Source organism: Camelus dromedarius, chromosome 5, assembly GCF_036321535.1.
Source record: "Camelus dromedarius isolate mCamDro1 chromosome 5, mCamDro1.pat, whole genome shotgun sequence".
NCBI lineage: Eukaryota > Metazoa > Chordata > Mammalia > Artiodactyla > Camelidae > Camelus > Camelus dromedarius.
In genome coordinates, this window is record NC_087440.1 from 78,715,557 (window position 1) to 78,727,842 (window position 12,286).

Consider the following 12,286-nt stretch of genomic DNA (forward strand, 5'->3'; position numbering starts at 1 on the left):
TTAAGGGTTTTATGGGAAACCATCAAACTGAGCAATATATGCATTATGGTAATACCAGAAGAAAAAGAGAGAAAAAGAAGCAGAAACACTATTTTGAAAAATAATGGCTGAAATTTCTAAAATCTGGGGGAAGAAATAGATAACCAGATTCAACAGGCTCAAAATTTCCAAATAAGAGAAAACCAAAGATGTCCACATGAAGATTCATTATAATCAAAGGCAAAGGATGATTTCAAAGGTTTCAGTCAAAGGTCGAAATCAAAACAAAGAGAGAATTTTGAATGCAGCAAATGAAAAGTGCCTTGCCACAGACAAGGGAACCACCATAAGACTATTAATGATTTCTCAGAAGAAGCTTTATAGGCCAGAAAGGAATGAGGTGATAGATTTAAAAGTGCTGAAAAAAAGCTTACCAATCAAGAATATTATATCTGGCAAAACTATCCTTCAAAAACAGAAAAATAAAAACTTTCCCACATGAGCAAGAGTTGAGAGAGTCCATCACCACTAGGCCAGACTTTACAAGAAAATCTAAAGGGAGTCCTTCAAGTTGAAATAAAATGAAATAAAAGGACACTGAATGAAAGCATCAGTAACATGAATGTATCTGAAAGAATAAAGCTTGCCAGTAAAGGTAAACATATAGAAAATATAGAATACTGTAGAGTTGTACTAGTAACATGTGAATCACTGTTAATTCTGGTATAGAAGTTAAAAGACAAAAGTATATGAATAATTATAACTATAAAATATGTTAAAAAGTGTACAGTGTAAAAGGATGTAACTTGGGACATCAACAACATTATGTATGCCAGGGAGAGAAATAGAAGTATTGAATTTTTGTATGTGATTGAAGTTCAATTATTATCAGCTGAAAACAGATTGCTGTAACTATGAGATGTTTCTTGTAAGCCTCATGGTAACCATAAAGAAAATACCTATGGAAGATATACAAAATAAAATGAAGAAAGAATCAAATCAGTTCACTATAAAAAAAATCAAGAAAATGCAAAAGAAGACAGCAAGAGACCAAGAGAAACAAAAAATACTACAAGACAGAAAATTGTTAACAAAATGGCAATAATCTCTCTCCATTGATACTTACTTCAAATATAAATGGATTAAATTCCCCATTCAAAAGATAAAGCTGATTGGATTAAAAAGAAAAAAAAAAGGTACATGCTGTGTAAAAGAGAATCCAAAGCAATAATAAGCAAGTGGAATTACATCCATCTAAACAATCAACAGAGTGAAAAAGCAACCTACAGAAAATATTTGAAAACAGTATATCTGTAACTGTTAATATCTAAAATATTTAAGGAACTTCAGTAACAAAAACAAACAAATAACTTGATTAACATATAGACAAAGGAACTGAATAGACAGTTTTTCCATAGAAGACATACAAGTGGCCCACAGGTTTTTGAAAATTTGCTCACCTCTAATTATCAAAGAAATTCACATCAAAACTGCGATGAGATATCATCTCACATCTGGTAGAATGGTCATCATCAAAAAATTTAAAAAGATAATGAATGTTCACAAGTATGTGGAAAAATTGAAGCCCTTGTGCACTGTTGGGAAAATAAAATGATGTAGCCTTTGTGGAAAACAGTATGGTGTTTCCTCAAAAAAAAAAAAAATAAATAAAAAATAAAAAAGAGAGCTATCATGTAATCCAGCAATCCTACTTCTGAGTATCTATCCAAAATAGAAATCAGGATCTCAGTGAGATAGTTTTTATCCCATATGCATTGCAGCATTATTCACAATAGCCAAGACGTGGGCACAATCTAAATGCCCATCAATGGATGAAGAGATAAAGACAATGTGGTATGTATATACAATGAAGTATTTTTCATCCTTTAAAAGTAATGAAATCCTATCATTTACAATATCATGGGTGAACTATAAAGACATTAAGTGAAGTGAAATAAGCCTGTCACAGAAAAATAATACTCTGATTCCTCTTACACGAGGTCTCTGATGTAGTCATACTCACAGAAGCAGACAGCAGAATTGTGGTTTTCTTGGACTCCGGGGAAAGGAGCAGTTGCTATTCAATGAGTATGAGATCTCAGTTATGCAAGATGAATAAGTTCTAGAGGTCTGATGTACAACATTGTGCTTATAGTTAGTAATACCGGTTTGCATGCTAAAAATTTTGATGAGAGGCTAAATCTCATGTTATGTGCTTTTTTTCCCCACCCCAACAAACAAACAAACAAAAAAGAAAATGCATTGATGGATTTATTGTTAAAGATCATTTCACCATCTATTTTTAAGGTTCTTTTCCTCCTAAACTGAATAGCATCATGTCTAGAAGTTGTATTCTGCATTTAACATAAAATAAGCATTGGCTTTCTATTTACAATTGACGTTGGCCGTCTAATTGGTTGCATTCGCCTCCTAGAAGCTTACGGTTCAGCGCCCATTACCTTGACAGCTCATCTCTCGTGGTGCAGTTTCATTACACCTCTGTGGTTTCCTGCACTTCCTCAGGTTTATGATCCAGACATCCTTTCTTCCACAGCACTTTAGTCAAGGATGAAATTTTCATTATTTTCAGTGAGAGGGAAGCCAAGTAGCAATTAAGGCTTATTTCTGATGCTGCTGCTAATGTCATTACTATTAGTGGTGGTAAACACTGATTAAATGCCCTTTGTGCAGTAAACAAAGTAGGATATTGAAAACTGGCATCCTTTCACAGGAAGCTTCTATCCTTAAAGAACATGATAAACCCCTCCCCCTAAAATACAGTACTACTTAAATTTGCAGGAACTATAAAACTTAAACTTGGAGGAATGTCAGTTGACAGCTAACCCAAAGTCCCCTGCTGGGTTTGAGTTCCTGTTCTCAACATCCCTTTGCTGCAACAGTTCTATGCTTTTCCAGGAAGCAGGATCCATTATTTGATAGCTCTAAATATTATAGAATCCTTTCTTTTCTTGAGATAAAATTTGGAATAAGTTGTAAGTGAATTTATCTAAGACAGGGTTATGGTCTAGATAACCTCTGAATATTAGTACCATTATTTTGAACACAACATAGGAATTATTACCTACTCCTCCCCATGCAGACAGAAGAAGTCAGGTAGTAAGGTTAACAATAGATTGTTGGGAGGCAATTCAGTATAAGGCATAAGGAAGATGCATGAGGCATCTTCGAGATGATCAGTCTATAGTCTATAGTTGGTGTTTATTTCTTGGTCGGGGTGGTAGGGACGAGAAAACAAAACATGATAAGAGTGACTCTGCTTCCTGTGTGTAAATGCCTAAATTTATCACCAAATTTTTACATAATGTCAAGCTGAGGACATTTTATTTAGAGGATATTTCTGGGTGTACATCTGTGGTTTTAAAGAGATTAATGCATTTTATTAGAATGTGAATTTTTAAGACAAATAACTCTTTGGATCTTGTATTCGCTTTCCAGGGCTGCCATAACAGAATGCTGCAAACTGGGTGGCTTAAACAATAGAACTTTTTGTCTTCTAGTTCTGTAAGCTAAAAGTCCAAGGTTAAAGAGTTGGCAGGATTGCTTCCTTCTGAGAGCTGTGATGGAGAATCTGTTCCAAGCCTCTGTCCTAGCTTCTGGTGGTGCGCTGGCATCTTTGGTGTTCTTTGCCTTGTAGATGAGTCAGCAATATCTCTGTTTCCATGTTCACACAGTGTTTTCCCTGTGTGTGTATCTCTGTCCGAACGTCTGCTTTTTGTAAGTTTACCAGTCATATTGGGTTAAGAGCTCACCTTACTCCAGTATGACCTCAACTTAACTAATTACCTCTGCATCAACAGTATCTCTAAATAAGGTTATATTTTGAGGTGCTGAAGAGGTTAGGGCTATAACATATGAATTTTTGAAGGACACAGTTCAACCTATAATAGGTATGCAAGTTACATGTCCAGTGCTTTGGGGAAAAACCCAATCCATGAGCCATGGGTATCTTTGAAAACTCAAATAGATGGTAAAGAATTCCAAACATAGTGACAATTATAAGCAAAATTCCAAAGAAATATAGCTGCATACCATACAATTAATTGGATGAGTGTGAGGATTAAGCATTCCTATGTATGATTTTGAATCCTTAGATGTAAGAGAATACCCACCTTGTGGCTTTAATCTGTGCAGGATTCCATGCAAAGGAAATAAGAAGTTTTTTTGTTTGTTTGCTTTAAAGATTAGAGTTAGGTTTCAATTATGTAAATGAAGGAAAAGTGGTACGGATAATTTAAAACAATGAATAAAATGTCATTTTTAATAGAATTGCAACAGATTTATCTTCTAATGTGTAGTTTGCCGAGCTTGTTTATGTGTTACGGGAATTGTCGATGGCCATCAGAGAACGGTGGAAAATGCATCGTCATGTTATTTACTTACTAAGGAAGTTGGGGCTTGCAGCTTTTCCTTTGAATCTATAAACTGTAGAAGGAGCATTCCCACATATACAGTGGGCAAATAAGTTCACTCATAACGATGATGTGGTTAGACATAGATTTGGCTCCCGAAATATTAGTACTGTTCTTTAGTTTTCTCTGGTTCTAATTTTACTCCCACTCTCCTCACCGGGAATGTGATTGGCCATGACCCCAACACACACTCGTTTTGAGGAAGGGGTGGAGATTATTTATAAAGGTCTATTAGCTGTAATAAATAGGCAAATATGCACATGCAAATATACTCCATATGCAATATACAAGATTCAATAAATAAAATTTTTAATTTCTCAGATTGATTTTCTAATAACACCCAGTATATACATTTGTTGTAAAACTATTTGCCAAGAAGACAAATCTTGAAAATGAAATCTGGAAAATTTGCAACACACTTATTTACTTAATATCTGCTTTTGTTGACCAGATCTCACAGCTTCATAAAGCTTTAAAACTCCTAACATTTAAATTTCTTTTTTGGCTTTACATAATTATTCTAGTAAAATAATTTTTAAAAATATCTGTTAATCAAACTCGGTGGGAGTGCAAAATACAAATATCCCTACTCCTTAGTGACAGTAAAAGTAGCAACAGTGTCTTTAATGCTTTCAAAATATTTAAAACAAATGAAACTTGTGAAACTCTTTATCAATAAGAAGTAGTGCAAAAAGTTAATTGCATATCTGGTCACTAAACCCTGTTGAGATTATTCAGCTTTGGGTCTTAAGATGCTAATGATTACATCTTAGCTCAAATCTATAACATGAGGGAGAATGAGGAACCAACAGGCTTTTCTAGAAAAAATAAATTTTCAAAGTATTTCCTTTGTAAATAAGGGAATGTGTATCTTTTGTTTAAAATAAGGTTCTCTTTTATTTTGTATTTTAAATGTGTTATGTGAATTGTAATGCATTCATTTCCTTAATGGGTTGGTGAATGTCTTTGCATAATAAAATTTGACATAGTCCCTTTAAATAGTGCTGCCTGGAGTTTTGTTGTTGTGATTAGGTCCTGTGAAAAGGTGATTAGTAAATATTTTTTAATGCAACCACAATATTTGCTTCAAATTAGTTTTGTGAATAAGTTGTTATCTTAACCTCTAGCTCATTTCTGAATATCCTGAAAAGTCAGACAGCCATCTCCAGATCTTTAAAAAATAAAATAAAATAAATCTTATTTGGTGATTACATGTAATTAGGAAAACAAAAGTAGTTGAGAACGTCAAAAATTAAACATCAACTTTTGAAATAAGATACATGACCTACTTACTGGACTTTAACTTAGAAAAATCAATTTTACTATTTATTGGGCACATTGAAATATTATGAGTCTTCATCATGGCGATTTATCCACTTGTTCATCATTTGTTTTTCTTTGTTAACGTATGATTATTTTTGGCCCAAGTGCAGAACGGAAGATATTTTATGCAGTCGTGTATGCAAATGCAACTACAAGCACTGCATCAAGCGGTATTTGAACATTTATTTTCACTTTGTATTCAGATTTGTTTAAATACCAGACACAGCAGGTGTGGGTTCACAACCTCATACCTGCAGTTCTCAAATTCCCAAACCAGGAAAACCAGAATTTTTTCCACAACTCCTTGATGGCAAAACCTGACCTCAGGCGAATCAGTCTGGTTTTAACACCTGAGGTCACTGCCACTTAGTGTGAACACGCAGATATTTCACTGCAGAAATGTTAATATTTTGACTACCAGCCTGTTGGAAAAGTTTATTACCTTTCCAAATCCTCCAAAATTCTGAATTCCTAAACAAACCTGGCCCCACGGAGAAATTGTGGACCTGTGCTTCCACTCTTCTTTCTTAGAGACACTCAAATAGCTTTGTAAAAGTCACAAAAATACTCAGCACAGTGTGATTTTGTTTGTATGTTTTTCTCTAGGTATGAAGCAGACATCTTCATGACCCATTTTGTGGACAGAGTCAGATACATTTTGAAAAACAAGTTATATTTCCTTCAAGAGGATTTACAGCATTGTGATGAAGTCAGAAGAGATTTCCTAATGATTACATGGTATGTAAGGTGGTCTTCCAACAGCAATGGTGATGATTTTGGCAGAATTGGTCTTTATTGTTGCCATTAATGGCTATGCGTATTGTTATGAAGTGCGTTATTGGAATGATTAATTCATGACAGAAAAAATAACTCATTGAACTTAAGTGTCTTTGTGGCTTGAAAACGTAATTCATTCTGCCATCGTGATGCATGCGTCAGGGAGGCGGGGATGCTGCAGGGTCAGAGATTTTGGCTTTTGAGATTGAAAAGTTCTGTGTTAGATGAAGAAGGTCTCCTGGGAGACAGTTTCATTATATCCTCAATGTTAGCAGCATTTCTCTGACAGACACAATTTTCATTTTCCTGGTTTCATTCCATTGGTCCTAGCCGTATTCCTTTGCACTACTCTAAATAATTCAATATTTTAGCTCCTAGTAAAGGCTCCTTTCACTTCCATTTTCTGCTCCCACACTATCCAATAAACCCTTTGGTTTAAATTTGTTCTTTTTAAAATATCTTTTAATTTTATTCTCTGAACCTTAGCTTCTGATTCATCTGCCTTTACTACTTGGAGTTTCCCTCATAGTTATGCTCACAGTTCCTTAATGAGAATAATAATATATCTTCACACACAAAACTAGAATCAAAAGTAAGCAATCCATATCTTTATATTGCTTTCCCTAACAGTTCTAGGCTATTACAGGTTTTCTTTTTCTTTCCTTTCAAAAAATCAGCTGCTTTCCAGTTGCCACTAAGACAAGTAAAACCTAATAAAAATGATGACTTTATAATAATTAAAAGCCAACAAAAAAATAGCTGGACTTTTCCCCATGTAACAGTTGTAAACACCACACTTTCTCTTCTATAATTAGCTAACACTTGACAATTTTTTGTGTTTTCTTTGCCTGATTTTTAAAATGCTGTTTTCTTCACTTATATAACCTAAAGTATTTTATTTTGAAAGTTTCAAACTCAAGTTACTTGTATTGTTGCTTGTTTTTCTTTTACTCTATTTTCATTTATTTTCATTATTGTTAGGGGAAATTCACTGAAAATTCCCACCTCCGCCCTCACTTTGTTTTTAATATCTGGTGCTTAGTGAAATGATTTGCAGGATAAAAGAGTGAATGTCACATGAGTTATAGTCTTAACAAAACTTGCAATAGTGTGCAGAAAATAGATATATAAAACATTAGAAAGGATACAATGCCCTAAGGTAGGGGTGAATATATGTGGATGGAGGGAAGGACAAGAGATATGAAGAGATGAGTGTGAACTAGTGTCAGATTTTACATACAAATTATAATGATGATGTCACTTTACATTCATTTACTTGCGATCTGGTTAAGATTAGAGCCAATGCTGGGACATATCATGGATTAAAGAGGACCACACAATGTTTTCAACTTCTCACCCTCAAGAGATGGAGATCTTTTTTTTTTTTTTGTACTTGAATCTGGGGTGGCCTTGCACCTTCCTTTAAACAATAGAATGTGTTGCAAGTAATGTTGTAGTTCTGAGTGTAAATCTCAAAAAACCTTAAGACTTCAGTTCTAATCCTCTGGAAACACTAAAGCTACCATGTGAAGAATCCCAAGCTAGCCATCTTGAGGATAAGAAACCATACTGCTAAAAGGGCTCAGGAGATTGCCAGTGACACTCATCAGGACTGTGATGGCCAACCTGGCCCATGCAACCCCAGATCAGAGGCCAGATGACTGACCCCTGGAGAGACCAGCAGAAGAATAGCTTAGCTGAGCTCAGGCTGAATTGCTGACAGCCACATCTCGGGCAAATAAATTTATTATTATTTTAAGCCACTAAGTTTTGGGGTTGGTTTGTTAATGAAATAAAAGTTAACTGAGACAGAGAGCAAAGAATATGCAAATAAGGCAAGGGACATTTTGTTTAATAGAGAAAATTCTTTTAAAGTGTTTTTTTTTTTTTTTATGATAATATAGTGTTAGCACTTTCTCTGGAGGAACACACTAACTTCAATTGTACCACAATCAAAACTAACAATCCTGCCATAATCAAGCTCTTGTTTGCAAGTGGTAGCAAGTGTTTAAAACATGTGACCTTTTCATTAAAAAGACTATTAAAGCTTTTGCAAACAGTTGAGAAAAATTATATCAACAAAATGATTGCACTTCCTACTTGAAAACAATCAGCAACTGATATACACATTTAGCAATTTTTTTAAAATTTAATTTTATGTGCATCAGAGTAATGTATATACAAACACATTTTTCACTCTTCCCCATTACTGATTTTCACTTTTCAAAGCCAATCACACTCTAACACTTTCAGATATTTAAACAAAACAAAACAAAACAAAACAAAACAAAACAAAATACTGTTATCCTTTCAGATATTAATTTTTTTTTCTTTTCAATTTTTCAGATTCTCTTTTACTAGTACTTCTATTAATCACATTCTAGGTTTATTCTCTAATTTACATGTTCTTTTCACCAAATTCATCTCTCTTTACTTTTTTGTTTTACAGGTTTGCTGTCATATTTTTACTTTCTAAGAGGTTATTTTTATTATATTAATGCTCTTTTCTAGAACATTCTCCTATTATTCAATTGATGCAATATTTTTCTTATTTCTTTCAGAATATTAATTATAGTATTTTTATATATTTTTTCCTGCATCAGGCATTGTCCCTGTTTCCTCGAAGTTTCTATATTTTGTAGGCTTGGTTTGTTTTCTTTCATTCAAGAAGCTTTTCATAAACACCTTATAATCCTTGGCCAGTTTTCATTTCTAAATTTATGTGACTCTACACACATTAGTGGGTATTTAAGACATTTCCAATTTTTTTTTTTGTTATAACAAATGATCCTTCAATTAGTATTGCTTTAGAAAGAGCATTTTATTCAGGAACTTACATACCTGTAGGGCAATACATTAAAATTAGCGCTGTATTCCAAAGGTGTGAATTTTCATGGATGTCATTCAAATTCAGATTCCACAGGCATTAAGTGAGAGCAGCATTTTCTAAAGCCATCATCAACACTGGGTTTATAATTTTTTCAATTTTGTTGATTTGATAGATGGAAAATTATGTTTTATAATAGCTTATATTTGTATTTATTTAATAGGACGTTGAATAGATTTTCATATTTTTAAAAGCCATTTTTTTTCTTTTCTACCAACTATCAGTTCATATTTTTTTGTCCATTTTTAGGCCATTTTCTTCTTGATATCTGGGGATTTTTCATACATGATGTAATTTTAATACAAGCTACAAATTATTCACCAAATTCATTGCCTTTCAACATTGTCTATGTAGTGTTTTTATTACACAGAACTTTTCTTTTGAACTTTTGATGCAATTGTATGTATCCATCTTTCCTTTTTTGGATTCTGGATTATTTTCTAATAGATACATCAAAGGCTTCCTCACTCAAAAGTACTAAAATTCTCCATATATTATTCTAATTCATTATTTTGGCTTTTTTTCTTTCTGGAAATAATTTTGGTATAAGTTATGAAGTAGCATTTCAATTTTTATTACTATGGTTACCATTTTTCCCCAAACCATTTTGAATACTAAGTCTTTTCTGAAACTGACTTGGAATTCCATCCCTATCACATACTAAATTCCCTTATTTTTTTTTAATTGAAGTATAGTCATTTATAATATGTCAATTTCTGGTATACAGCATAATATCCCAGTCATGCAAATATATACATATATTCATTTTCATTAAAGGTTATTACAAGATATTGAATATAGTTCCCTGTGCTGTACAGAAGAAATCTGTTTTTTATCTATTTTTATATATACTGGTTAACATTTGTAAATCTCAGACTTCCAAATTTATCCCTTCCCAGTCCCTTTCCCCTGATAGACATAAGATTGTTTACTGTCTGCAAGTCTGTTCCTGTTTTGTAGATGAGTTCATTAGTGTCCTCTTTTTTCTTTTTCTTTTTAGATTCCAAATATGAGTGATATCATATGGTATTTTTCTTTTTCTTTCTGGCTTACTTCACTTGGAATGATGATCTCCAGGTCGATCCATGTTACTGCAAATGGCATTATTTTATTCTTTTTTATGGCTGAGTAGTATTCCAGCATATAAATATAGTACAATTTTTTATCCAGTCATCTGTTGATGGACATTTAGGTTGCTTCCATGTCTTGGCTATTGTACATAGTGCTGCTATGCTGTGTTTTGATATTTCTTGAACATCTTGTTTGATTCCATTATTCTTTTTGTTTATTTTTTCATTGATGCCATTTTGTTTTAATTATTTCAACTTTCAAATAAGTTTTAATAAATGTAAGAGCTAGTTCTCCTCTCAATATTCTTCAAGTTCAGATTTTCCCATCTCTTCTTTCTTATTTACTCATATGTTTATATGGAAGTTAGAATAAGCTTGTCATTTTTCAAAAACAAATGTTGAATTTGTTTATACAAAATTTAATGGAGAAATTGTATTGTGTAAACCATCCTATACACATTATAGTTTATCTTAGTATTTATTTAAGTTTTTCTTTTCTTTGTGGCTTCTAATACTATTGTACATTTATTTGGTATATGCTGTATATTTCTTCTGAAGATTATTACTGGATATTTTATTATTTCTGACTCTACCATAGAAGTATTTCAGTTTTTCTCAATGATTATTGCTTATATATCATGTTTAATTTTTGTACATATTAACTTTGTGTCAGTCCATGAACTAAATTATATGTATTCTATTGTCAAAGGATGTTTGGTTGTTTTCCATTTTTGGCTTTGATTAAAAAAGTTAACTTGCATGTTCTTGTACAAAGTTATTACTTGAATAGAGTAATTTTGAACATTTATTTTCTTATGGATATATGCACTCTATTTATTGGATTTTTTTGTACTCTTTTTATTTGAATGTGGTTGATGAATTATATGGTAACATATGTTTTACTTTAACAAATAATTCCAAATAGTTCTCCATGGTGGTCATACCAGTTCACATTTCAATCAACAATGTAAAAGAACTAATTACTTTAGTGGCTTTACATCCTTGCCAATTCTTGGTATTATCAAACTTCTAATTTAGCCATTCTGGTGCCTGTGTAGTGACACCAGACTGAGGTTTTAATTTATACTCTCCTGATGTATAAATATGTTCCATTCACTGACCATTTGGATATCCTGTTCTTTTGAAGTGCCTATTCAAGTTGTTGCCTAATTTTTAATTGGATTGTTTGACTTTTTAATGTGGACTTTTTTTTTTCAATACATTCTATATAGGAATTTTTATTGGGTATATGTACCTAAAATGCATTTTCTCAATCTTTGAATTGTCTTTTTGCTCTCTTAATGTTTCATAAAATCCAATTTATTAACTTTTTAATTTTAGGGTCAGTGATTTTCCAAGCTGTTTATCCCAGTGTCATGATGAAGTTATTGTGTGTTGTTTTCCTCCAGAAGCTTTGTTATTTTAATTGTCACACTTAAATCTATGATTCATCTTGAATTTTTGTGTCTGTGTACATTGTGAGTTATGGAATGTAGACTCAGTTTTTTCTTGTAGTATTATTTATTGAGAAGACCATCTTTTTTTCCAACAGAGGTGTAGTGATGTTTTTGTCATAAATCAGGTGACCATCTGTCTGTGGATCTATTTATAGACTCTTATTATTTTCACTTGTCTATTTCTCTATCCTTAAGGCTATAAATAGCATACTGTCTTAATTAGAATAGTGTTTAATAGATCATTATGTAGCTTAGTGTAACTTCTCCAACTTTTCTCTTCTTCAAAATTATTTTGGCTCTTCTAGGTTCTTTGAATTTATTTATATCACCTTGTTAGTTTACACACACAAGCAGTGTGTTTGA